The sequence below is a fragment of the Dasypus novemcinctus genome, chromosome 25, assembly GCF_030445035.2.
Source record: "Dasypus novemcinctus isolate mDasNov1 chromosome 25, mDasNov1.1.hap2, whole genome shotgun sequence".
NCBI classification, from domain to species: Eukaryota; Metazoa; Chordata; class Mammalia; order Cingulata; family Dasypodidae; genus Dasypus; species Dasypus novemcinctus.
The window spans coordinates 56,860,627-56,887,965 of NC_080697.1; the positions used below are offsets into that span (position 1 = coordinate 56,860,627).

The following is a 27,339-nucleotide window of genomic DNA, read 5'->3' on the forward strand; positions in this document are numbered from 1 at the left end:
TTTATATTTGGTTTAGATTATTTTTTCATTAATTGTTGATAATAAGGTTGTACATTTTAATACTGTTGTTAAAAAACATTAAACTAAGTAGACCAAAATAAAACAATATATCAATTGACATTTGGAATTAGAATTCCCCAAAAATTTCAACCAAAAATGGGAATTACTAAGAAAGAAGAGAAAGTGGGGATTATGGATAATGATGAGCTCAATATGAAGGTCCTCAAATATCTGTTAAAAGGTGTAATGTGGACATGTGTATAACTAGGAAATAATAAACAATCAGGTGCAGTGGAAGTAAGAAAGGATAAGAAGGAAGGGAAAAGAAAATCAACTCATTCTCCTTAAATAAGAAAGAAAAAGTCAGAAATTATAATAGAAAATGCGAAAACATGCCAGCAAGGCCGTTCACACATTCACCTGCTTATGTGATTCCCTTTCTCCTCACTGGATTGAAAGTTCCAGGAGGGCAGGGACCTTGTCTTTTGAGATCTTTGTGCCTTGTCTGTGTGAGTTTGGGAAGGTACTGCTCTGCCCCTCAGTTTTCTTTTTATTCTTATCTTCATCTTCATTTTGTTGTTGCAAGCTTTTGCTGAGATGAATTTAGTGATCAGTTGACCTGAAGGAAGGCAATACAGCACTTTATGAAATAAAGGACAGAGAGAAAGACATAAGAGAAGAGAAAAAGATGGAACCAGGGGACTCACAGGTTTTGGAACTGAGGGCCTTGACCCTAGTTTCCACATGGTAGTTATTGGAAACTACCGAGCAGCTTTTTGCTATCAGAACTGTAACGTCATCTACAATATTAAGGAACACTGGCAACATCAATAAAGAGCAACTGCAACATCTACAATAAGGAACAGGTCCTACAAAGTTAAAATACAATTTAAACTTTTTCCCACAAGCATTAAAAAATAAAAAACATGTAAAGTGTTTGTAGAAGTACCTGAGAACTCAAAATATATTATTGTTGTAGTTATTGTTTTTGTCATCATCAGCATCAGCTGCTGAAATGTAAACACTAAGGTAGTGGTTGGCACTAAGGAAGAGGTACAACCATGCCTGTAATATGCATTTGAACTGGCAAGTGGACAGCAACAACTGTGGTCCAATGCCTGTAATCTCAGCTTTCACTGACTGGTTGTGTGGTCCTCATCCTATTCTGTTGTCTGTGAACACCTAGTTTGTACGTTTCAATCCACCATGCCTTCCCTTTCCTTTTTCACCATTCATGAGCTCTGTGTATACAGCTAATATTGTGCCCCAAGCTGCATCTCTTTGCCATTTTCTGAGTCTTCACAAGTAGAGCTGAGGTGGGGTGGGGAAGAATAGACATAATGGGAGTTTATTTCAGTTATGACCATACTCTATGTTTTCCACAATGTGTGTATTGATCACCGAGATTATTCTTTTATAGGTGAAATTTTACCTCAGCCTTTATTCATCCTTCCCTGGTCCCCAATTTATTTGGGTAAGTCTAAAATCACAATCAAAAAATGGATGGCTTAAAATTTTTAATTTCCAGGTTTTTAACAGGTAAAATCTATGATTCACACAAATCAGAATGTGCCTGTGAACCTGTGTGTTTAGGATCAGGATGCTCTCAGCTCACCTTTCAGCATTAAACACAGCACTGCCTTGAAACCTCCCTCTCCTCAGCTTCTTTCTGGGCTCTCTAGAGGCATTTTGAAAAAAAGTTTAGTGTTTTAACATGCTTATGAGCAATAATTAACTATAAAATACCTTTCTTCTTGCAACAAGGCTTCCGAGGCGATGTCAAACCTGAAGGGAAAAGGGTTTTATGTTGGATACGTGGGTGCACCATATATTGTATATATGAATTACTATGATCTAAAACTTTTGTGAAGATAAGCTTAATAATTAGAAAAAAGAAAAGAAAAAGATAGGATGCAGACACCGAGGAAAAGACAGATGTAGTTGCCTTGCCAATTTGTATACAGGGCAACACTTATTGCAGGGATGGAAGGCAAAACATCAAAAAAAAGCTTTTGCATTTTTTTTTTAACTTTTTGATACCCCAATTTATTTTTACCTTAATTTTTCTAAATAAATATGTATTCTATATCTAACTTTTAAACTCATCACTATATTCCATTTTACCATTAATGGAACCTGGCAATATATTGGGCTTCATTTTTGAAGAAGTTTTGGATCCAGAGAAGTTAAACAATGGTAGGGGAGGAATACTGATGTGGGATGTTATTGACAGGGGACACATGGTTGTCAGGGAGTTCTACAGGGCATATATCCAGGGTACATAAAAATGTTTGGATATTTTCATAGTGGTTACAATTAAAGACAACTGAGGGAGTGCTGAATTCCTAGCCAGGGGAGCTCTATCACAGTACCTAAAGGAACAGCAACAATCCCCCAAGTGCAATGGCAAAGACCAAAAAAGAATGAAGGTCCAACAATGAACCCTTGATACTAATGACTATGCTTGTGAGCCTGTGCACCTGAAAAAGAACAAGGCCTAGAGCTGCAGGGAGCCTAAGAGTTCCCTCCTGAGAGCCTCTGTGTTGCTCAAATGTGGCCAGTCTCTAAGTCAAACTCAGCATGTAAATGCTTTGCCTTCCCCTCAGCATGGGACATGACTTCCAGGGATGAGCCTCCCTGGTGCTGAGGGATTACTACCAAGTACCAGCTGATGCTGTAACTAGAAAATGACCCTGAATAAAAGGGTCAACTTGGACCAGCAGAATATCTCAGTCTACATATAATACCAGGATTTAAAAATGCTTTTTGACCTGAATAAAAGGGGAAATGGAAAGGACAAATGAGTTTATATGGCTATGAGTCTCCAAAAAGAGCCAGGAGGTTATCAGAAGGGTTGCCCTTATGCACACCTCAGCAGAGTCCCAGAGACAGATAAAGTAGATACAACCCCAGGTATTGGTTCTTCTGAGGACTACAGAGACCTACAGGTTCTATGGTCATGGCAGATGGAGTTCAGTGCCATGTCAATTGGTCCCACTTTGGAGTTTGTGTTTCTGTATGATGGAGCTGGACTCAGATGTGATCTTTGTTCACAAGCCTCTCCTGTTACTTTTACCAGAATTGTAGTTGGTGCTGGGGTTTAATGTATACCCACGGGACCTAAATCTCTGGACTGTCCATGTGATAGCCAGGCCCTGAGCCTCAACAGACTTCAGTTCCTACACTCTGGTTTACTGGGCTTACCCCACTCAGCTAACATGGAGGTGATGAAGGTCAACCACCACACCAGGGAGCCAAGAGTGCCTACAATTAAAAGCAGGAGAATTTCATCCAGCATTCATGTGGAATCTAAGCCCCCTCTTGATATAGATGTGGTGTGGACACAACCATTTCAATGTCCACAGGATGGAGGAATAGAATATGGATTAGAGTGGACTTACTGATATTCTATTCATCAACTATTGTGATTAGTAATGGAAGAAAATGTGGCATTGGTGTGGAGAAAGTGGCCATGGTGGCTGCTGAAGGTAAGGAGTGGGAGGAAGAGATGAGATGTGGGGGCATTTTCAGGACTTGGAGTTGTCCTGGGTGGTGCTGCAGAGACAGTTTCCAGACATTGTATGTCCTCCCATGGCCCACTGGGTGGACTATGGGAGAGTGTGGGCTATGATGTGGACCACTGACGATGAGGTGCAGCAGTACTCAGAAATGTATTCACCAAATGCAATGAATGTCTCATGATGATGGAGGAGGTTGTTGTTATGGGGGAGGAGTGGGGTGAGGGGTGTGGGGGTTTATGGAGACCTCATACTTTTTTAATGTAATATTAAAAAAATAAATAAAGACAAAATAAAAAATAAAAATAAATAAAAGAAAGCCTGGTGACTCACGCTTCTGGCCCTTCACTTTGACCTACTCTTGCCTCTCCTGAACCAATGCCAGGACAGAAGCAGCACACTCGCCCCCATCTGGAAACCTATTTATAGGTGGCATGAATTCCCAAGACCTGTGACTTAGGAATTCTGGAAGAAAATGAACATTGCTGTGCTAAAACGTAAGTGAAAGGAACATCATGTGAAAGGAGAGATTAGACAGCTATAAAAGGTGCTTTTGGAGAAGTCTGTATTCTAGGCTACTCTAGGAGATAAACAATGCTCAGCTGTGCCCCTTGAGATGCTCATGGTCAAGCACATGGGGGAGGAGAGTTTATGGGCCTTTAGCAAACAGGAACAGCAGGTGTGTATGTGGAGCTGCTATTCCTAGACCAGAGGAGCACTGGATGTTTGAGCCACCCAACCCCATATGTTCCTTCACCCTCAACAATGTGCACATCAAACATCCTGAGGGCAGACCCTTCTCAGGAGTTCATTCCCCTTTGATCCTTCTCTGCTCTGACCTGTATAAAGGCAGAGCTGATATCTGCTTGACTCCTGCTCTCCATCCAGGACACTGATGTCCAGGTGGCCCACAGCCACAAGGACCTTCACTCTCTCCCCAATTCTCCTGTGGCCCTGAGGCCAGCTGAACCAGCAGAGAGAAAGCTGAGGTTCTCCCTAAGAGGGGCTTGGGACAGAGGGCACAGTGTGGCAGTTCCTCAGGTCTGGAGGCTTCTGGGGAGGGACGAGACCCTGTGTGGGGGGTTCCAGGCCCAGATGTGCCCTTAATAAGCCATGGCACCATGAGCAATTGACCGGTACCTACAGCCTCTACTCTTTTCTGTAAACTGAGTCCCTTGGAGCATAGGTTTCCAGCAGCCCTTGGGTTTCTAAAGGCGCTGGCTCTGGGCTGTGCACGTGAAGCTCAGCAGCTGCAGTGCAGAGAATGAGGCAAGTCTAGTGGAGGAGCTCATGGGCACTGGGGTTAGCATTGCAGGGTGTCCATGTTTGAATGTGCTGTGTGCTGTGTGCACACTCATCTGTGTGTGTTTATAAGTGTGAAAGGAGGAGCTGGTGTTGGTAAGGTGGAAACCTTAGGCTGTTGTGTTTACACATATGTGTATTTCTGAGTGAGTTTGTGTTGGTATTACAGGAAACTGATGATGACCCAAACAAGAAAAGACCCACATCCTGAGTGACTGGCCCATGGCCAGTTAAGTGTCCTCTTCCTGCCCTAATAGGACCCATGGCCCATGTGTCCTGGAGGCAGAAATTCATTCCCTGGGCTGCTCCTTCCCAATGACCTATCCCACTTGCCCTTCTCCCCAGGGTCCGTGGTACACCTGACATGCCCCTTCTTACCTAGGCCTTCAGGAGAGACCCTCCTGCCACTGTGGACCCTGAAGGTGCAATGGCCTGAGCCCATGACTCAGGGAGTGGCCCCTGAAGACTATGCTGCTCTGAGCTCTGCCAGCTGAGAACCAAAGCAATGCAAAATTCCACCAGAAGGTGTGCAAATAGCAGTTTTACTTTGTGTCTTTTTCTCTCGAATCGAGCCTTAGCTATAAGTGTGTGTGGATCTTTTAAAAATTAGTTTTTCCATGACATGGTAAGTTTATATTGTTCCAGCCATTGATAGAGTGAAGCCAATGCTGTATCATCCATGATATTGCTTGACCCCTGATGATGCTCACCTACAGCCCAGTGTTGGTGCATGGACAGCAGTGTCCTCACTTATTCTGCGTGCAGCTACAAGAAAGAGGGAGCAGGGTGAAGACTCCCTGTGGGAGCTTGATGTTTTGTCTGAGCAAAAGTAGGAAATGCCATGATGTGCCTTTTAGATGGTAGGAGATGTCAGCATGAATTAAGGAACAGCAGTGTTGGTGATGTTGGGGACACTTGTAAACAGTGATGGGTGAGACTTTCCCACTGCCCAGCCTCCTCCCCACACACTTACATCACCCTGAGCTGGTGTCCCTCACCACCACCATCATCATATGACTAAAGCTTTTTAAGCATCTCCACTTTCCAGCACCTATTTCTGAGCATCACTCAATCTCACAACTACCTGCTGAAGTAAGTCTATTAGTTATCTTACAAATGAAGGAAATGGAGCACAGGATGGTCAAGGATTTTGCTTAGAGTCTGCCTGCTTAGAGGAAGCCTAGGGGTTTTGTCTGAGGCCCTGTGATTCCAAAACCCATGCTGCAGAGCCTTTGTGAGAGTGCCTCCACCCCTGTTGGAGCTGTAAGGAACTTCCTTGCATGTGTATTTCTGTGGATATATGTTGTCACTATTTTGGAGAAATAGCCAGCATTGGAATTACTGGATATAAGGTAGGTATCTATTTAGATTTAGTTGAATTGGTTCATGCATCGAAGGGGTTTGATGAATCTGAATCTGTAGGGCAGGTTGCAAATTGGAAATTTGATGAAGATGATGTTGGATTCCCCAGGAGAAGCTGTCTGTCTGAAGTAGAGATAAAGAGTCTCCTTTCTCACTGCTGAAATCCTTTAAGGTCTCTAACTCCTTTTTCAATGGTAGATGTAATCAGCCACAGATGCAATCAACTGATCAATGACTGAAATCCATCTGTTAAATTCTCACAGTAACTACCCAGTCATGGCTTGCTTGACCACACAACTGGCCACCATAGCCCAGCCAAGCTGACTCAGGAAATTAATTCTCTGCTGTCCAGGTCTAATGCACTTGTTGTGCCACTTCCACCAGTGGAGAAAGAGGTCCATTCTGTGTGTCTCTCCTTCCCCATGCTCGATATTGTTACACTTTCAATGCCCAGGTGATAATACAGGAGAAAATATATATTATATAATATATCAGGATATATTTGTTATTAATATATATTTATATTAATATATCCTCTTTTGTTAATGTCTAAATTTTTTGCCTTTTTTAAAATTTAGAAGTCCAAGTCTTTTTTCTTTGATTAGTTCATTATATAATATATATTCTCGGTACAAATCATGTCTGATACCTGTACTAAGAATACTTTCTCTCATTCCATAGTTTGCCTTTTATTTTGAGGAGCAGAGGTCTTAAATTTTGATGAAGATCATGACTTTTTTTTTCATATTATTATTTTTTTTGTTCCTACTAAGAAATATTTGACTTTCTGAGGTTGTGAAGATTTTTCTCCTGTGTTATCACCTGGGCTTTTTTTTTTTAAAACCATCTCAGTACCTTGAATAAAAACCATGACAATTTTGCTGATTAAAACTTTTACACTTAGGAGTATACTCTACATCAGGTGTAATTTTTATGTATGGTGTGTGCTAGTAGGTGATGTTCATTATATGCACTTTTTTTTTTTTTTAGATAAATATCCTGTTGACCCAGCAAAAGGTTTTCTCATCCTCACTGGGGAAGGGTAGGTAGGGGAGAATTGTTACCCGAAACAAATTATTTCACCTGGGAGTTCTCTAGACTCTGGTCAATCCCATATGACAGCACCCTAAGGACAGCCTTGCTGGCTTCCCTTGACCAGGTCGAGTTTCTGACATTTCAGTCACCTCCTCTTCTGTCCATCTGTACTCAGAGACCTTTGGATGCCAGTGCAGCTTGCTTCTTACTGGGAAGGGCACCTTTCTCAGGAAACCACTTAACCAAGGCCCTGTAGTGTCCACCACTGTTCAGTAATTCAGTAGATACATGTGATTTTATGTTATCTGAACTTTCATGGTGCTACCTGAGGAAAAGTTCTTCCACGTCCTCATATCCTAAATTGGAAGTGGCATGTTCTCATATGTATTTTCAATGAAAAGCAGGGCAACTTTTCTAGTTCAGAGGCCCATCATTAACTACTAGAAGTACCATCTCAAAATAGCTTAGGAAGGATTGGGACATAACTTACTCTTAGGAAGAACTTGAGGGTAGTAAGGTGACCACTAGAGGAGAGGGAATGGTTGTAATTTTAGGCCTAGACTGGCCATGACAGAGAGCAATATCCCAGGCTAGAAATGCTGATGAAGTTTTATCAAATGATAGAATCAAACAGACTTGTATTTTGTCATCTCTTTTATGGTGCTCTGTAATTCCCACATAGTATATAAAAGCTTCAGTTTAAAAGATCTATTAGACACAACTGCTCTGAGTTACTTGTTTTCTTTGGAAGGTGGAGGGGGAGAATATAAGAGCAATGTGGTGAGTGAGTCAAACAATGTTGGAGAAGAGCAGCTGTGGCAGATAGCAAGGTGAAGAGTGGCTCAGTAAAGCAAAAACTTACACAGTGATTAAATTTGGAGAAATGTACTGTGCACATTACATTTGTACTGTGTACAAATGCACTGATTCTTTGGAGATAATCAGGGCATATTACTGCTTCTCCTATGGGATTTGGAGGGGGTAGTCATTCAACTTTGATTATTAAGAAGAGATTGATCCCTTGCAATAGCTGTTCACAATTTTACCTGGTCCTACATCTCTTTCTTTAGAAAATATCTATTTTACTCAGTGTGGGAGGGAAAAGTGGGGCATATGGGAATTCTTTTTATTATTATTATTTTTTAAGATTTATTATTTATTCTCTCCCCTTCCCCTCCCTCCCAGTTCTCTGCTCTCTGTGTCCATTTGCTGTGTGTTCTTTTCTGACCACTTCTATCCTTATCAGTGGCACTGAGAATCTGTGTTTCTTTTGTTGTGTCATCTTGTTGTGTCAGCCCTCTGTGTGTGCAGTGCCATTCCTGGGCAGGCACTTTCTTTCATGCTGGGCAGCTCTCCTTACAGGGCACACGCCTTGTGCGTGGGGCTCCCCTATGTGGGGGACACCTCTGTGTGGCAGGGCATGGCACTCCTTGCGTACATCAGCACTGTGCATGAGCCTGCTCCACATGGGTCAAGGAGGCCCTGGGTTTGAACCGCAGACCTCCCATGTGGTAGGCGGACACCCTATCCATTGGGCCAAGTCCACGTCCCTCTTTATATTATTGAATAACTTTTATGTAACCTAAGTTTCTTTTTTTAAAAAATTAAATTATAAAAGTATATTTTAAAAAAAGAATCAACACTGCCTGCCTGTGAACTCAAGCTCTTTCAAACACCTAAGGTCCCTGGGCCTCTGTTTCCAATTTCACAAAATAATTGTCATGCTAGTAGTTATATACTAATAGTACGTACCTCACAGGATTTGTTTGAGGATTAAGGGAGAATTGTGGTGAAATTCTTGTCACAGCTCCTGGCACAGGGTGGCAGTCATGGAGGGCTAGTTACCATTTTAAAGCAGCTTTCCAAGCCTTCTGTGGCACTGCTGTGTGTAGCACCCTGTTCACTGTCCCCTGGATAGAAGGGCCAAGCTAGCTCCAAATACCTAAAAGCAGGACTCTCTGGAGGTGTGCAGTGCTGTGTCCTGTCTATAGGCCACGCAACAGGCTGGACTGATGCTGCTATTCCGTGTTAGGTCAATGGCCTGTTACTTGCTACTTTACTCCACAACATGCCCACAAGCAGTGGAAGGAAGACTTGAATGCATGGTATTGATTTGAGGCTAAGTAGGTTCAATAGAATTTGTGTAACTTCAACAAATATATATTGTAATATGAGGATTCTGAGTTGCACTAAGAATGTTACATTAGAAAAAGAATATATTGTCTTTGCTTCTGATTTCCAAAAAACCTGAGGAAATAAATCATTCAGCATGTCAATGTTTTTGGGATAAATGAGTCTTTCTACAAATATGAAAGTTTAAAATGTATTTGAAGCATTTTTGCATGCAAAGTGCTTTCCTGGTTAGATTACAAATTTCATTTCAATTTCTTCCTATACAGATACTATTGCATCTTTTTTAAGTAGTTGTGCAGTGAAGGGATAAGATAGGTTACTACTGTGTGGGGCTTTGCATGCTTGAGGGGGGCTAGGGTTGGGAGGATGGGTCAGATGGTCCAAGGAATTGGGGGGAGGGCTGGGAGGCAGAAAGTGAACATGGGAGATTGTCAGATATGTGGTTGAAACTATAATGTTGAGAAAACTCTTTAGAAAATACAGTGAGGAAGGTTTACTGGTTTAAGGTGTTTGACAGGGCCATCTTGTGGCAGCCAACCCTAAGGGCATGAGAATGAAATGTCAGAGAGAAGGGATCAGGGGATCTGCAAGTCAATGTACAGACAAGTTTATTTCTATTCAGCTACTTATTTATAGAGCAAATGCCCATGCTAAAAGTCCATGTAGATTTATTGTTGTTATCTTATTGTTAGAAACAGGGATAGGCTGTTTATCTTTTAACTTTTCAAAGTGACTTTTTTCTTTCTACTAAACTGGCCTGTTGACCAAGGGAGTCTCAACAAAGAACATTCTTTTCTTGTTCTTTTTCCTAGGTTACATCACATCTTATTTTCTTCAGCCAACAAGTCATTTCTTCCTTCATTTCCCCCTTTTTGTTTCAGTGCCAGGGTGACTGTGCCTGTCTTAGGTCACTCTTATTGTGATTTAAGGGTCTTACCCATCATTGACTACCAGCCAAGCTCTTCTGGCATAATATTTAAAGGGCATTTTGCAATGCTTGTTCAAGAACAAGGTTGTTGGCTCATCCTAGCTGGTCAGTGCTCTGTAATTGCTGTGTAAGATATCGTTTAAAACAGGCTATTGTAGTAAGCCGTATTACTAAAACAGCCATCCCTATTCCTAAGGGTGACACAAAATGCTGTGATTTCTACCAATTTACAGGATTTAAGCTATGTAACATGAGAAATTAAATCAGAAAAAACATCTTTATCAGCCGCTATATGTATTTGATTTTGAGACAATTCTACTAATTTCTTTTGCAATTTAACAATTTCTAATGAAATATTCATTTTGTGGCCCAATAAATGATTTTTTATCTTTTCCATTCTATCTCTGAGGAATTATATATGAGCGGTGTAATACAGAAGTTACTTTCATTCCAATCATGCTTAAGTCCTCTCAATAAGTTTTGATTATGCAATTGATCTCCAATATGCAATAGAGCAGATTCTAAATCATTAACTCTATTATTGAGCTGCTCATCAATATGCTCTTGACTATGCCATAAGCCACTGGCATTTTTTTTATAGTCTTGCACATATTGCTGTGCCTGAACTATTTCATGCAATGCAATGGCAGCTTGGCAGTGGCGGCAATTATTCCAATTAGTTCCAATATTCCAGCAATAATTAGTTTTATTAGTCACTTTGTTCATTTTATATATGTTTGTGCAAGATGCAACAGCGATTGACTTTCAGGTGATGACAGCCACATCCTGGTCATCCACACTGGAACCCATACTCCTTTTTTTCTCCATTTGCCATGAGGGTTTCATCTTTCTGTAAAATATTCTCAGAAATACAAGTGTATAGTATACAATTTTTACAAAACAGGGTGTGAGTTCTAATTTCTAATTTTCCTGTCACAAAAATGTAGGGATCTCAAATACATGTCTTAAAATGATATGTTTGATTGAAATAAAGGTATTGGCTGGTGGTGTTCTTATTCCTGAACCATATATAAGTCGGGGCCAGTCCAAGAAATACTTTCCATAAATTTCTTTGAACAATTTGTGTACTATTAGTCCATGGGGAACGTAACCACCTTCCTTTATTTTTCAAAATAATTAAACTATTCTTAAATATAGTTTTTTCATTTGTAGACCATGGAAAAAAATGTTGTCCATTAGCGCTAATCTGACTGTTGTTCATTCCATACCATGTAAAGCTGCTGCTATTATTAGTGGAATATCCTATAGGGTCACTGTCCCATACCATTCTATAGGAATCATTAAAAGCAACAACTCCTTTTCCCTTATGGCAATCTTGCCATCTTTCTTTATCACCTTGTTCTTGTGGTGGACAACTATAATTTTGTAACATGGCCACAGTACTATTAGAGGATGGAAATACAGTAATAAACAATTTGGTACCATTGGCTTTAGTAATGATCATAGTGCAATTTTGTATTCTTATACAAAGAAGCTCTTTTCCTATACATAGAGGACAATCATCAAAAGGAAGTGTTAAGTTTACTATAATTCTTCCTTCTTCCTCAGGTTTCAAAGGCAATTGATGATTTATAGGTCTGGGGAACATATAAGTTTTATTTTAAAACACTGGAAATGAGGAATCTGCCCATGTTAAAGCTCTCAACAATGGCAGATTAGGTACATAAGCCCAATAAGTATGGTTTTCAGCTACATTTCCTAGAATCATTACTGTTATCAGGAAGAGGTGAAGGAGGATGTCTCATTCACTGTCCACGGTTTAATCCACCATGCCAGTAACCAAATTTGTTCTTTGTCTCCTGTAATTACAAGAGCATATCCTCACCCCTGTACTTTAACTTTCCCTTCATGCCAAGTATTGGGCAAAACATCTTTCCAGTACAGTGACTGATAGTCAGCTGCCGATCGGGTGTCCGCACCGCCGTGTGCCCTCAGTCAGCTTGGCCAAACAAAATCTTTTCTCTATTTAAAGCATAATGCCATTCAGCTGGTGTAATAGAATCATATACATTAAGAAAATTTAAAGTAAATAAAGCCTTTGTCAGTTGGTCCTTTGGTACTATGATACCATCATCTCCCCCTTTTTGTTTTAACAGCATTTGTTTAAGGGTATGATGTGACCATTCAACTATGGCTTGGCTTATAGGATTATAAGGGATTCCTGTGATATGAACAATGGAATATTGAGAATGAAATTTTGCAAATTGTTTACCAGAATATGCTGGATTATTATCAGTTTTAATTTGTACAAGGTATCCTATGACTGCAAAGGTAGACCACAAATGTGAATGAACATGACAAAATCTTTCCCCACTATGGGCTGTTGCCTAGAAAAAATGAGAATAAGTATCAATACAAACATGACCATATTGCAATTTACCAAAAGATAGGACATGCATAATATCCATCTGCCAGATCTGATTCGGAGCCAGCCCTTGGGGATTAGTGCCTTCATCAAATGGTGCTGACATGAGAGGGCGACAGGTAGAACAATGCCTTACTATATCCTGTGTTTGCAGTTTTGTTAAAGATGGAAATTTATGTCACAATTCCTTAGTGTTGACATGAGTAAGAGCATGATATTTAGCAGCATCTTGAACAGACCCTACCAGAATATCAGCCTGCACATTACATGCGGACAAGGGTCTGGATAAAGCAGAATGTGATCAATACAGGTAATATGCAGAGAATTTACTCATTGATGAATGAGTGCCTGCAGTTGCAGGAACATTTGAGAAAGTTCATTGGTTACAGAGATATTACCAGTTTCAATTTGAGTAACTGTTAAATAATCATATTCAGAATCAGAAATAATATTAAGAGGTGCTTTAATAGTTTGTAGGACCATAAGAACAACTGATAATTCTGTTTGTTGTGAAGAAGTATGCAGTGTTTGCCAAACCTTTTCTGTAAGGGGAGTGATAAAAGCTGCTTTACCATTGCTACTACTGTCTGTGAAAGTGCATTTTCTATTGGAAAGGATTAAACTATTTTTGGTAAAATCCAAGTTGTTCTTTGTAAAAATGTTAATAGCTTAGAGGTGGGATAATGGTTATCAATAACTCCCTGAAATTGCTAATAGCAATTTGCTATTGTGTATTTGTAGCATAAAGATGTTTAATTTCATCAGTAGAGAGGCTGCATATTATCCAAACAGGATCAGTCCCTTTAAGCTACATGAGCCGTAATCAACTTTTAGCAATGATAGAAATAAGTTTTTGTAAATATGTTTGCAATCTTTTTTGTGTTATTATTAGGAATAAATATCCATTCTAAAATGCCATCTTGCCAAAATAAGACAGTTGGAGATTGTAGGGTCAAAAAGATAACCAAATCTATAGTTTTATCAGGATCTATCTGAGTTAATTTTCCTTGAGAAACTCACTCTTCAACGAGAGCTAATTTCTCCTCCAACTCTAAGGACAATTTCTTTGGGTTCAAGAGGTTGAAGTCCCCTTCCAAAGTCTGAAATAAATGCTGCAACATATAGTTAGGGATTCCCAGAGTAGATCGAATCCAGTTAGTGTCCCCTAAAAGTTTTTGAAAATCATTTATAGTATTTAATTTATCTCTTCTTAGTTGTATCTTTTGTGGGTGTACACGTCTATTATCTTTTGTGGGTGTATATGTCCATTTGCCAATTGCATACTTAGATAGCAATAAGGGGCATTCTGCTGAACTTTCTCAGGGGCAATCTGTAACCCATACTCAGGAAGCACTTTTTCAGCATACTGAAACAATTGCTGTAACTTGTCATCTGAAGAATGTGCAAATAATATATCATCCATATAATGGATAATCACAGCTTTTGGAAACTTTTCTCTGAGCACCTGTAGAAGTTGATGAATGAATAGTTAACACATGGTAGTACTATTCATCATGCCTTGAGACAACACATACTACTGATATCTCTGTATAGGGGATTGATTATTTATAGCAGGAAAAGAAAAAGTGAATTTCTCTTTATCAGAAGGGTGCAGAGGAATAGTAAACAAGCAATTTTTCAAATCTATAATAATCAAAGACCAATTCTTAGGAATCATCGAAGGCTGTGGAAACCCTGGTTGTAGTGCCCCCCATAGGGCTCATAACCTTATTAACACCTCTAAGATCTGTGAGCATCCTCCATTTACCAAATTTCTTTTTTTATTATAAATACTGGTGAATTCTAAGGGCTTTGTGATGGTTCAGTATGCCCTTGGGATAATTGCTCTTGAACAAGTGTGTGAAGGGCATTAAGTTTTTCAAAAGGAAGGGGCCACTGATCAACCTAAACTGGTATATTCATAAGCCAAGTTATGGGGATAGTAATGCCCTTTGTTACAATGGCCCCTATGTTCTATTTGTCCTTATGGATTCAGAAGGGTTTTGGAAAATTAATCCTTGATGTTCATTTTTCTTTCTGAGATTGTTATACTTCATATCCATGTAAGTAGTTTTAGCTTGCTCTGAAAGCATAGGGATATGTAAAAATGCTCCCCATTGACTAAGCAAATCCTGCCTCCCCCCCCCAATTAAGTCCTACATCAGCCACATAAGGTTGTAGTGTAGATTTTTGTCCATCAGGTCCTAATACATCAAAAACAGAGGTGCTTTGATAGATATCTGTCATAATCCCAGTGCCAGTAAAGACTGTTGGCACCTTTTGTAATGTCCATGATTGAGGTGAATATCATTTAGCAATGAAGGACACATCAGCTCCTGTGTCTATTAGTCCCAAAAACACTTTTCCATTAATAGTAATAGTAACTTCAGGCCAATCACTGCCTACAAAAGCCTGCCAATAAATTTTACTCTCCTTAGACCCAAATCCCCCATTTCTATCAAAAGGAAGAGTTAATCATTTGTGATAGGGTAGGAGTAGTAATTGAGCTATGCATTGCCCCAAAGTAACTTGTACTTGACTAACAGCTTGCGCCACAACCTTAATTTCCTCCTTATATTCACTATCTATAATGCCAATTTGTACTAGCAATCCTTTCATAGTTAAACTACTCCTACCTACAATTAAGCCACCAGTTTCAGGAGGTAATGGGGTTTTTATGCCCATAAGTATAGTTTGCATACCCATAGCAGGAGTAATAAGTTTAGTTTCTGTAGAAGGTAAATCAATGGCCGTGCTCCCTTGAGTAGCTACTCTTAGTTTGGAAACTGGGATGCTTGCTGCTGGCCATTGCTGACTGGGTATTTTTCCTGTAGGCACATATTCTTTGTCTGAAGGCATAGAGCTAGACCCACAAAGCAGTTTCCTGATTACAAAATGGGAGAGATGTTTTTATGAAATTTAGATTTACATTCATTAGCCCAATGAAAACCTTTCTGACACACAGCACATACTTTGGAGGGGGTTTTTCTCCCACCTCTCTTTTGCAGTTGAGCAAAATATGCTCTGCAATCCTTTTGAAAATGACCAGATTTCTCACATTTTAAGCAATTTCCCTTTTTAGCTTGCAGTCTCTGATTACCTCTCATTGCCACAGCTAATACCACCATCTGGTGTGTAGTGGAACCTATGTCCTGACAAGCTTTGATATAATCTTGCACTGATCCTCCTGCTGCTTTAAGTGGTCTAATAGCCTTTTTTGCATTCATTAATTTCATTATCAAAGGCCAATGTTAAGAGGATCAAATCTCCTGCTTCAGGAATGTCAACAGTTTTTTTCACAATGTTGGATAAACAAGCTATTAATTCAACTTATGGCTCATTGACACCCTGATTCACTTTTGAAAAAGATTGAGTAGGCTGCCCTGGTGGAGAGATTTTTCCCCTTGCAGCTAAGCATGCCAATTGCAGCTGGACTATAGCCGGTATCATCATATGGCTACCCCTGCCTATTGTCCTATGCCCAATAGCTGCTAGGTTGTAATAAGAACAGGAGGTTGGAGAGTAGCATTCTGATGAGCGGTCTGATTAGTCTCATCAGTTCACCATGTTTTAAACTGTAAAAATTCAACTGGGTTTAATACCATCTGAGCTAACTTTCCCCTATCCCATGGTATTAGCCTATCAATCTGAGCAATGTCTTGAACTAATCCAAAAGTATAAGGAGAATTAACCCCATATTGTGTGCATGCTTGTTTCAAGTCTCATAATAATTTAAAAGGAATTGGTTCAGGATGAAACTCTATTCTACCTTGAGGGTTATTTAAATCAAATGGAATGGGTTTAAGTGTAACAGGAAAAGCAGATAAGAACTGTATTGCTTCAGGATCCCCTTGGTGTGAGCCCTGCAATAGACAATGCATCACTGGCATTTGCCATGTCAGATTAGGCACCACAACCTTGTAAATGTAAGGCAATGCATCAGAAGTGTCAGAAAAAAATCCAAAGGGATCATTCACAGTAGGACATATTTTTGGAGGAGGAACTGAAGAAATTAACTGAGGACCTAAAGGAGCAGTAGATTGAACAGGAAAAACATGTGCTTCCAGACCTAATTCCAATATAGAGTGGAACATGAAACATAAAGTCTGGGAATTTCACTAGGATTAATGGCAACATTTTCACCCAAAAAAGGGTAGTATTTTGGGAAGGCACATGACAATCAGGGTCATTTTCATTCTTCCTATTCATATCTGAGTTTTTGTTATCACAAGACTCCTGCTTAACAGCAACTTTAGAAAATATAGTAATCTTATCATCATCTCCCTCTTCTGATTGCAAAGGATCTAGTGTGGCAGCAATCTGATGACATAAAGCCCAAAGGGACAGATAAGGGAACAGTCTTGCCTTTCTTATAAACTTGGCAAAGTGCCTTCATAACTAATTTCCATTGTTTCAAATTTAAGATATTTTATCCCTGTGGTTGAAACCAATAAAAATGTTTTGAACTAAGGCAAAAAGCTCAAGCAACTCTGAAGTTTTAACAAACACCCCAGTGGTTTTCAATAAGGTTTTCAAAACCTGAGAATATTCTTCCAGTCATCCTGTTTGATTACCATTACCCTGATGATCCATGGAAATGTTACTTACCATAAGACTCAAGTCAAAAACTTAGTGGACAATGCTCGTGACCCTCACCAGAGTCCTTTCTGCTGGTTCCTCGATACTGCAGAGAAGATTTCTTCACGCGGCACACTGGGTGCCAGATGTTGCAACCAACCTGAAGGGTATCAGGAATGAAAGGCAAGAGAGAAGGGATCATGGGATCTGCAAGTCAATGCCTACAGACAAGTTTATTTCTATTCAGATACCTATTTAGAGAGCAAATTTGCATGCTGAAAGCCCATGCAGATTTATTGTTGTTACCTTATCATTAGAAACTGGGATAGGACATTTATCTTTTAACTATTCAAAGTGAGTTTTTTCTTTCTACTAAACTGGCATGTTGACCAAGGGAGTCTCAACAAAGAACATTCTTTTCTTGTTCTAGGTCATAGTTTACATCATGTCTTATTTTCTTCAGCCAAAAAGTCATTACTTCCTTCACCATCTGGTATAGGGTGTACCTGGGGCAGGCTTCTAGGAAGTGTGTGAGAGCTCATCATAGTGTGTTGTATCATTGGGTAGAGAGAGACCCATACAATGAGTAGGAAGGTATCCCTTCATCCTGGGGAGGCCTGGTATTCTGAAACATAGGGGAGGGTTTATCTCAAGAGTGTGGGTGGCTCCCAGTTGGGGAGGACAGACTAGTTTGCCAAGCTCTCAGCATTGTTGCAAGTACCTTTAAGCAGTGAAGCTTGGTTGACACTGTGGGGCCCATGGGGAGGGGAAGAAAGGAGTCAAATAGTTGGGAGAGGTTAACTGGGAGGCAATGGAAGTGTTCTGCATGATCCTGCAATGATGGATACAGGTCGTGTTAAATATCACCAAAAATTTGTAGAGGTGTATAGTCTAAAATGTAAACCACAATGTAAAGCATAATGTAACCAACAATTTTATAAAACTGTACAGTCTAAAATGTAAACATAAAGGGACCATGATTGGTAGCTATGTTTTAATACCTGTACATCAGATGAAACAAATGGAACATCCACATTTAAAAAGATCATTACTAGGAAAGGGGGAAAGGGTTTGATGTTGAGTATATGGGAGTACCCTATATGATATTGTGCCATTACTGTGACCAAAAATTTTTTGAAGACATAAGATAAAAAAAAAAGGATGTAGACCCTGAAGAAGAAATGCAAGAGATTGCCTTGCCACTGTACATAGAGGGCAACACCTATTACAGTGATGAAAGGTAAAACAACAAAAAAATTTTCTTATGATATTTTTCATGTTTCAATACCCCAATTTATTTTTTACTTTATTTTAGTTTTTTAAATTATTATACATTCCATTTCTAATCTTTAAAACCTATCATTACATTTCCTTTTCCTATTAATTGAATTTGGGAATATATTAGACTTCCTTTTTGAAGAAGTTTTGGATCACAGGTTCAGCTATGGCAGGGCAGAAGCACTAATGTAGGGTATCATTGATGAGGGATGCATGGGTGGGAGAGAGTTCTTCAAGGCATATAGGGTACATAGATATGTTCATATATTCATTGGGGTATTGACATAGGAGGTAGAGTTTCACACAAAAACTGAGTGCTGAGTTCCCATTCTGGGAAACTCTGTCTCACTGCCCAATGGAGCAGCAACAATCCCCCAAGTACAGGGGCAAAAACCAGTAAAGAAGGAAGGTCCAGTTTGGTCCTTGACACTGATGACTATCTTATGAACCAGTATTCTAGAAATTTCTACTAGGCCTGGAGCTGCAGGGTGCCTAAGAGTTACCTCCTGAGAGCCTCCATGTTGCTCAATTGTGGCCAGTCTCTAAGCCAAATTCAGCATGAAAATGCATTACCTTCCCCCCAATGTGGGACATGACTCCCGGGGCTGAGGCTCTGTGGGGCCAAAGGATTACTACCAAGCATTAGCTGGCAATGCAAATAGGAAAAGACTTTGGGAGAAGAGGCTGTGGCTCAATCACTTGAGTTTGCATCTACCTTATGGGAAGCCCTCGGTTCACTCCCAGGGCCTCCTTGTGAACATAGACTTGCCCACACAGCTGTTCAACCCACAGACACCACAGAACACTGCTGAGTTCACAGGCACCGTGGATAGCAAACTCAGCAAGGTGATGCAGTGAAAAGAAGGGAAACAAGCAAGAACATAGAAGAGTGAACAGCAAATGGACACTGAGAGCAGACATCAAGTATGCTGCCAGGGGGAGAGGAAATTAAATAAATCAGACACAGAAGAGTATACAGTGAATGGACAAAGGCAGCAGACAGCATGCAAAAAGCCATAAGGGGCAGGGATAAAAAAAAGAAAAGACCTTGAATGAAAGGGGGAAATGGTAAAGACAAATGAGTTTATATGGCTAAGAGACTTCAAAATGAGTTGGGAGGTCATCAGAGGCATTTGCACTAATGCACATCTCAGCAGGACCCCAGAGACAGTGAAAGTAGGTACAATACCAGGTACAGATGCTCCTTAGGGCTACAGAGACACCCAGGCACTTCAGTCATGATAGATGGCTCTGGAGTTCAGTGCCTTGCCAAGGGGCCCTACTTTGGAATTCGTTGTCATGGGTGTGATGGATTTGAACTCAGATGTGACCTCTCTATGCTTGCCTCTTCTGTAACTTTTACTGAAACTGTGGTTTGTGCTGGGGTTGGTGTATGCTCAGAAGACTTGAATCTTTGGACTGTCTATGTTCCAACTGGGCCCTGAGCCTCAGAGAGTTGCAACACCTTCTCTCTGGCTCATTGGACTTACCCAGGTCAGCTAACAGGGAGGTAAGGGTGGCAAACTGATTCTGTGACCTTCTGGAGGGGGAGAGAGTGTGGGAGGAAGGGCGCCCGGCTTGCCACAGTAGCAAACAGTGCGGCAAGAGGTGATACTGCCTCTGCCCACTGGGCCTAGATAAGGTGACCACACCTGACTAGGCCTTTGCTGCTAGCGACTGGCCGGCGCTGCCCTCCCCCTTTCTATCTCCCTCCTAGCCCAACATCCAGCCAGCTCTCACTCCCCCTTTCCCCTCCCCTATTCCAAACCTCTCAGTCAGCCCTCTGCCTAGCAACCACTTACAATCACCTATCAGGAAGCAGTACCCGCCTGCACCTATCAAATCCCTCCACGCAGTCCCTAACCCTATAAAGCTGTGTCCCCTTCCGCAATAAACCAGACTTGCGCACAGACCTGGTCTCCACGGCTTTCTTCCTCCCCTTGCCGTGCGTCCTCCACACCTGAGAGCCCCTCTGAGGCTGTCTGCCGCAGCCTCAGATGCCGCTGCAGTCTAGCCTGACCCCTCCAGACACCCCCGTCAGCGTCGGGGTTAAACAAACCCCAGCCGCAACTGGCGCCCAACGTGGTAGCAGTTCAAGTCCGGTCCGGCGTGACCACTGCCTCACCCCCGTGGGATCTCGCTCCCACCCCTCCGCTGCGCTCTCAAGGTAAGGACCCCCGTTATCGGCCCCCCACAGAAAAATGGGCGGGCGTCTATCTTCCCGCCAAGCGCCGCAAGTCAGAGCGCTTGCTGGCCTACTAGCCTGCCACCAATGTGAAGTTTCGGGCAGGCAACTCCAGGCTTACTGGGATCTACTGGTCCCCTTCAACCCCTAGCTTTCCACTGCCAATCTCTTGGACCCTGATACCTATCTGAAATTGGCCCCGCCTATCAACAAGGCCAGCCACAAGCCCGAAAATCCACACAAGATTATAAGCCAATCAACTCTGTTCCAGCAAACGCCCACCCCTTTTCACAACTCCTCAAGCTCCCTACTATCTACATGACAATGTAGCTCTGGGCTAGTAAAGGCTAAAAATAGTTAATCCACTGGTATGAGAGAAAAACATGGCAACATTGGTGTTCTGTTTTATTTCCATGCTAATTCTAATTGGACTTCTTTAACCAAGATATTAAAATTAGTACAAAATGTTTATCAAGGTTTAAAAATAAATTTTCAGTTTTAAATCAATAGTTTACTCCTGAACTTCAAGTCTCAGTATAGTCTTACAGTAATTATCCAAAAATGTGTGCTAATGGTCTGCCTAACTGCTGCTCGGGTTATTTTAGCTGATTGCTAATAACTGATAGGAATGTTTTCAAGCACAGGCTTTCATGTTGCAGGCAGCATGGATTCCAGAGAAAATCTTGAAAGGTACAATCTAAAATGTGCTATATAACAGAGGATTTAAAAGCAGCTATACTAAGAAACTAAAAATTTTGAGTTAATTGTAAACTGTATGTTTCTGTTACTGTGTTGTGATTGTTCTGTGTTTGTTCTTTCAATGTCAGTGTATATTTTGATACCTCCGGATGGTGAATATAAATTAATAAAAATTTATAAAAGAGCTCTATACAAATGGCCAAAAATTAAATAAGCACTTATATTAATACTTAAGTTTATTATATCAATACATGAGCTTAAATGTTAATAAGATATCTACAATAATAGAAATTGTAAGTCTTGATTGACAAGATTAACTGTACGTCTTCATAAAAGGTTGTTCTTGCCCAGATTAAAATGAATAACTTATTTCTCTTCACAGGATAATATAAAGAATGTAAAATTTATATGAATATTAAAAAAGGTTAAAAGTTTGTGAAAATGCTAACTGAAATGTAATAAGTTTTGCAAAAAGGCGTATTTTGTCCTAAAGTAGGATGGCTAATTTTTCATGAACTCTTGAAACTTAATTTGCAGATGGCAAGCTGTAAAAGGTATTGTGATAACTTTAAGTAAGGGAACGTGTTCTATAAACATAAAATTTGTCTTCAATAGTCTATATGGTTATAAATAAAAGGTTTAATAAAGCATTGTTTACATTAAAGTATTAAATGGCTAATTCCAAAAGGTCATTCTAAATATATATAAAACTGAATTGATGATGATAATAATAAAAGGTAATTTTATAACAGGAAAGATTGGCAGCAACCAGCCTCCCCTGCCAACTTACTTCTAGGAAACTGTTTCTAATATTGCATGCTACTAAGTATTTAAAGAAAAGTTCATTATTTTAACAAGCTTGTTTAATGTTCACAGTACTGTTATAAGAAGTTTGCTTAATAACTTTGTATGTAGGCTATATGGAATTTGTTTTTATTATTAAAGAAACAGAAAATAATTTTGTCCTGAAATAAAATAATTGACTATTGGAAAGAGTAGAGTATAAGACGGAACCTGAGTGAATGCTGAAACCGCAGAAAGTTGGTGGAAAAGGAATTTTTACAGTTAAAGTTAAATAAAATTTAATGAGTCTTCGAGTAGTATGCTGATGCAAAGTTAATTTTTTTTGTTCTTTCTCAAGGCCTCTCATCATTAATCTGTTTTGATAAAAGTTCTTATTCTCAGTCAGTATACAAAGAGAGTCTGTCTTGTGTTTCTTGTGCTTATTGTTTCCTCGGTGTTCCAAGAAGGAAAGCTTTATCTCTTAAAGGAACATAACGTTCAAAACTGCTTTCTCAAAACCTAATCCTGAACAGTAGCCTTTTATTCCAAACTAATTATGAAATTTGTTCTTTTACCTTGAAAGAAAAATTAAAGTAATAATTAAGTTCATTTAATATGTTATAAGCTAAATAAAGGTGTTTTACAGTGTTATAAAATTAACAACTTTTTCTTCCCTTAAACCCTCTATTAATTAAAGTCGTATGGATAAAAGGTTTCTATGAATGCTTAAAAGTGTATAAAGTTACCAATATTTCAGCATAATATTAAAGTACAATGTGGTTAATTATAGTTTTAATTATTATAAAAGAATGTATGTCACAAAAACAACCCCTTACCATAGATTAAAGTAACAACACTAGTATGCAGCAATCCCAAATACTGCTAGTTTGTTGCAAAAAGTTAAAGTCCAGTTACATGGCTATCACTTTGTTTTAAAACTTCCTAAGACTTTCTTTAATGTCTTCTTAGACAAATCAAGCCAGCTGCATTCCTTTATCTGTAAGAACCCAACAATAAACTTTTGCAGTGCTTTTCAAGGCTATGTGCATAGCCCAACCATCCTGTACAGTATTTACTGATAGTAATAGTAATGGAAAAGCAGCATATGTTACTTTTCAAAAAGAACAGGTTTGGCCAACTCCTTATTCATCTGCTCAATGCACAGAGCTTTGAGCCATTATTAAAGTTTTACAAATGTTTTAAGAGCCCTTGAATATTGTCTCTGATTCTGAATATGTGTGCCTTACTGCCAAGCACACCACTGCCCTTTTCTCCGAAAACCCCCGTGCTCAAATTCTTCTAGAAATCTTCCATGAGACCTTTGACTGCCATTACCCCCCCCCACAAGTTGCTCCAGGGCCTCACAAAGCTCCCCCTCTCCCCACTATACCACCCTTTCCCTGGCTCCAAGCCTGTCTCCAACTCCACTACTGTCTTCACAGACGCCTCTAAGACCAAGTTTGCTTATATTGCCTACTCTCCCAGCCGTGACTTGCCAACCGTCTACTGCCAAACCCATCCCGGATGGGTTCAGGTGGGCGAGCTACTAGCCATCCTCACTGCCTTCCAACACCACGGCAATGAGCCCGTCAACATCTTCACTGATAGTCAGTACGCCCTGCAAGTTTGTTCAGTTATTGCCCACGCTGTTTTCTTTCCACGTGACATGCCCATTGATCAGGCACTCCGTGCCTTGCAGCGAGAGCTCGAGCTCCGCACACAGCCATGGTACATTTCTCATATTCGCAGCCATTCAAGGCTGCCGGGGCCTCTAGCCACAGGTAACTCTGCTGCCGACCAAGCCATCTCCACCCATACAATAGCCACTGTCAGAGACTTGGTCAATCAAGCCAAACTTCTCCATTCTAAGTTCCACTTTTCAACGTCTTTTGCCGGGCCTCCCCAAGGAAACTTGCAAGCATTTGGTGCGCGCCTGTAAAACATGCGCCCCCTTCTTGCCGCTTGGACCATTGCAGCCACAAGGGGTCAACCCCCACGGCCTCAAGTCAAACTCCCGATGGCAAATAGACGTCACCCATGTGCCGTCATTTGGGCGCCTCAAGTATGTCCATGTCACAGTCAACACCTTTTCTCACCTTTGCTACGCTGTCCCCTTACCGGGGGAAACAGCCAAGCATTGCATTAAAGCATTGCGGCAAGCCATCTTATTCATGGGAGTCCCATGGGATTTAAAAACCGATAATGGGCCTGAGTATCGCAGCTCCTCATTCGCTGCATTTCTCCAGCTCTACAACATTACTCACCACTTCGGCATTCCATACAACCCCCAGGGGCAGGCTATAGTAGAACGCATCCACCGCCAGCTCAAAGTGCAAATTCAATAAGAGAAGGATCTACGCCCACATAGTCAACCAGGCGACATTATCACTGCTTGCCTCATTCACATAAACCTCCTCTCCTTTGATAAAAATGGTATTTCCCCTCTCCATAAGCATTGGGGCCCCTCCTACGCACCAACAGTTGCCCTGATGGTGTTTTGGAAGGACCCAGAAACAAACAATTGGCAGGGACCCAGTCCCCTTCTCACCCAAGGCAGAGGGTTTGCTTGTGTCTTTCCAGAAAATGCCTCCCAGCCGCTCTGGATCCCTGGGAGAAACGTCAAACCTGCCACCGGCCAGCAGCAGGTTCCAATGACGGATGATGAGAGCACTTGCCCATCGGATGGAGAGGCTAAATATGGCTGCGGATCCAGCTCATGACACCCTCCTCCTTGGACAGCTAGTACAGCTTGCTGTCCGCGCCTTAGCTTCAAACAAAAAACCTAAAAATCTACACTCTCTTCTGCTTTTCATGTTGGCTCTGCTCCCCTCCACTACAGACCAGGCTAGTATAAGCCATCGGCCCTTTAACTGGACACTCTCTCTTTAGCAGCAGGAAAAGCTCCTCGCTAATAACATTACTGCGGGTGCTCCCTCCTTCACAGTGCACATATGTAATCTTGCCAACCTTCCTGTCATCAGTTCCCTTCGAGACATTACACACAACACTCATCAGAGTTGGTACAGCTCACTTACAGGCCTTAATAGCCCCTATAATCATGAAGTCTCAGGCTTCTATATCTGCCCTTCCATGGCCAGAGGCTGCCATGACCCAGCGCAATATTACTGCCCCTCCTGGGGGTGCGAAACCATGGCCCACGGGTGGTCGGGAGCTCCCAATAGGGACCCCTACATCTTCCTTTCTTTTAAGGATAAAAGTCACAGGAGCAGCATTAAGCCCTACTGGAGCAGGATTACACTCACTGTCAAAAACCCTAAAAATGCAGGCTAGCTACAGGGCCGCACCTGGGGAGCCCGACTTTACATGAGCAGCTATGATTACGGTGCCTTTTTCATTATAAAGAAAAATTCAATCCGCACACAATCCGCCGCTGTGGGCCCAAATCAAGTTCTCAATCCTCCACACACACGGCCTCCCCCTCCTCCCTCTGTTTCTCCTTCTCCCGCTACCACCCTAAATCCTTCCATCGCTATGTATCCTCCCCACTGCCAAACCCTGCCACCCCCCAACCCTCTTGTAGCCCTCCTCAACGCATCATTTATCTCCTTAAACTTATCCCAGCCCAACCTTACCCAACGTTGCTGGCTCTGCTTCTCCGCCACGGCTCCCTTCTATGAAGCCATAGCTACCAACGGCGCCTATCGCACCTCCCCAGACTCCACCGGTACCTCTTGCAATTGGAACCAAACAAAAAGAGGACTCACCCTCCAATCAGTTTCACAGACTGGACTCTATATAATAAAAATCGGCGGCAAAGTTCTCCCCTCCATGCAGTCCCTCTGCAACCTAACTCACACCCCTAATGCAGCCACTAAGTTCCTAATTCCCCCTAATAATACCAAATGGCTATGTTCTCCCTCCGGCCTCACTCCATGTCTCAATGTTCAAACCCTTAACTCCACCAGTGACACCTGTGTGCTCATACTCATTGCCCCCCGCATTCTCTTTCATACTGATAACCAAGTCCTGGCAGCACTTCAGCTCCCCGCAGCATGAGCAGAAATGGGAAGTCTTCACTGCCATCACAATTGCCACCCTTTTAGGTCTTGCCGGCACAGCCACTGGAGCTGCAGCTCTCAGCCTCCAAGATAATTCCCTTTCAACCCTTAGGCAAGCTGTCGATGCAGTCATCGCCCGCCTTGAGACTTCCATGGCCCACCTTGAAACATCTCTCAACTCCCTGTCTGAGGTCGTTCCCCAAAACCACAGGGGCCTAGACCTCCTCCTCCTAAAAGAAGGGGGGCTCTGCACAGCGTTAGGAAAAGAATGCTGCTTCTAGCTAACCACTGTGGCCTCATTCGAGATAACCTCGCATAAGTTAGAGAGGGCCTCCGCAAGAGAAAGCCAAGAACGTGAAGCCGGATGGTCTTTCTCTTGGGGGCTGCCCAATGGAATCCTTTCTTACTTTCTCCCCTTTCTAGGCCCGCTCCTCACCCTTATCCTCCTATTAGCCCTAGGACCCTGGATCATCAGGCGAATTGTCCAGCTCGTAAAAGTCCAGATTAACTCTGTCACCAGCCTAACTCTGCAGGTCCAATACCAGCAACTCCCTACAACCGACACCACTGAGCCAAGACCCTGCCAGCGCAGCCGACAACCTCGTCAGCCACAGAAGCCCAAAAAGCCCCCCATCTGCCACATTCCCCTCCAAGTCCCACCAAGAGCCCCTGCCGGTGCAAACAGCTGCCACGCCTGCCACAAAAACCCCAAGAACCCCAAGCCCATTGCCCCCCCCAGCATTGAGAGCCCCGCCATATTAAAAACAAAGGGGGAGATGTGGGAGGAAGGGCGCCCGGCTTGCCACAGTAGCAAACAGTGCGGCAAGAGGTGATACCGCCTCTGCCCACTGGGCCTAGATAAGGTGACCACACCTGACTAGGCCTTTGCTGCTAGCGGCTGGCCGGCGCTGCCCTCCCCCTTTCTATCTCCTGCCTAGCCCAACATCCGGCCAGCTCTCACTCCCCCTTTCCCCTCCCCTATTCCAAACCTCTCAGCCAGCCCTCTGCCTAGCAACCACTTACAATCACCTATCAGGAAGCAGTACCCACCCGCACCTATCAAATCCCTCCACGCAGTCCCTAACCCTATAAAGCTGTGTCCCCTTCCGCAATAAACCAGACTTGCGCACAGA

The 27,339-nt window shown here is 41.7% G+C and overlaps 2 long non-coding RNA genes across 2 annotated transcripts; one reads left to right on the forward strand and one right to left on the reverse strand.

The window, feature by feature from the left end:
- Window positions 1-24,847, reverse strand: LOC131276017 (uncharacterized). Its single transcript, XR_009183493.1, has 4 exons — window positions 24,736-24,847; window positions 17,273-17,402; window positions 1,747-1,785; window positions 1-619 (listed from the first exon to the last, which is right to left on the reverse strand). It is a non-coding gene; the product is annotated as an uncharacterized lncRNA (long non-coding RNA).
- On the forward strand, window positions 20,425-27,339 carry LOC139437577 (uncharacterized). Its single transcript, XR_011647411.1, has 2 exons — window positions 20,425-20,687; window positions 24,768-27,339. It is a non-coding gene; the product is annotated as an uncharacterized lncRNA (long non-coding RNA).